The sequence below is a fragment of the Octodon degus genome, unplaced genomic scaffold (genome assembly GCF_000260255.1).
Source record: "Octodon degus isolate 3935 unplaced genomic scaffold, OctDeg1.0 scaffold00023, whole genome shotgun sequence".
Classification (NCBI taxonomy): domain Eukaryota; kingdom Metazoa; phylum Chordata; class Mammalia; order Rodentia; family Octodontidae; genus Octodon; species Octodon degus.
This window is the reverse complement of record NW_004524599.1, coordinates 19664004-19665259: the sequence shown is the minus strand read 5'-3', so window position 1 is coordinate 19665259 and position 1256 is coordinate 19664004.

The window sequence follows — 1256 nt, the reverse complement described above, 5'->3', positions numbered from 1 at the left end:
ATAGCATCAAGAAAAATGAAATACTTATGACTTACTCTAACAAAGTGAAAGACCTATGCACTGGAAACTACAGTTCTCAAAAAGTGAGATCAAAGAGGAGATCAGGAAATGGAAAGATATCCCTTGTCCTTGAAAAGCTAGAATCAATACAGTAAAAGTGGCCATACTCCTAAAATTGTTATGCAGATTTGATGCAATCCTGATCAAAATGCCAGTAGCATACCTCAAACAACTAGAGAAAACAATCCTAAAAGGCATATGGACCTGGAAGAGACCTAAAATAGCAAAAGCAATTATGAGCAAGGAAGACAAGGCAAGAGGCAATTGAAATTACACTACAAAGCTACTGTGATAAAAACAGCACAGTACTCACAAAACCGCAACAATAACACCCCACAACAAAATAAAACAAAATGCAAGGATCAATGGAACAGAAGTGGAGATGCAGAAAAAACACCAAGTACACTCAGCCATCCTTTACAAAGGGGCCAAACACTCCCTGGAAGAAAGATAGCCTCTTTAACAGATGGTGCTAGGCAAACTGGCTTCCCACATGATAAAAATTAAACGTAGACCCATATCTCTCACTATGCACTAAACTAAAACCAAAATTGATCAAAGACCTAAACAGTAAAACAGAAACTGCTGGAAGATGGAACCAGTAAAAGTCTGGAACACGTAGGTGTAGGCAAAGACTTTACAAACAAAGCCTTGAATGCATAGGAAATATCACAAAGAGCCAACAACTGGGATCACAGACTGAAAAGCTTTTGTAAAGTAAAAAACTGCTAACAGAGTGAAGAGTCAACCCACAGTGTGGGAAAAATTTTTACTAGCTCTTCCTCAGAAAAAGGACTAACATCTAGAGTATATAAAGAACTCAAAAGAGGCCGCCCCATTTAAAGACCCAATCCAAAAATGGGCCTTGGAAATGAATAGCCATTTTTCAGAAGAAGAAGTATAAACAGCAAGTAAATATGTGAAAATATGCTCAATGTCACTGGTCATTTGAGAGATGCAAATTAACACAACACTAAGATGCTGTCATCAAGAAATCAAATGATAGCTGGGCCTGGTGGCACATGCCTGAAATTCTGGCACTCAGAAGGCTGAGGCAGAAGGATGGCTGCAAGTTTAAGGCCAGCTTGGGCTACAAAGTAAGTTCAAGGCCTGCCTGAACTGAATAGAGACCCTGTCTCAAAAAGACAAAAGAGAAGGAGGAGGAGGAGGAGGAGGAGGAGGAGGAGGAGGAGGAG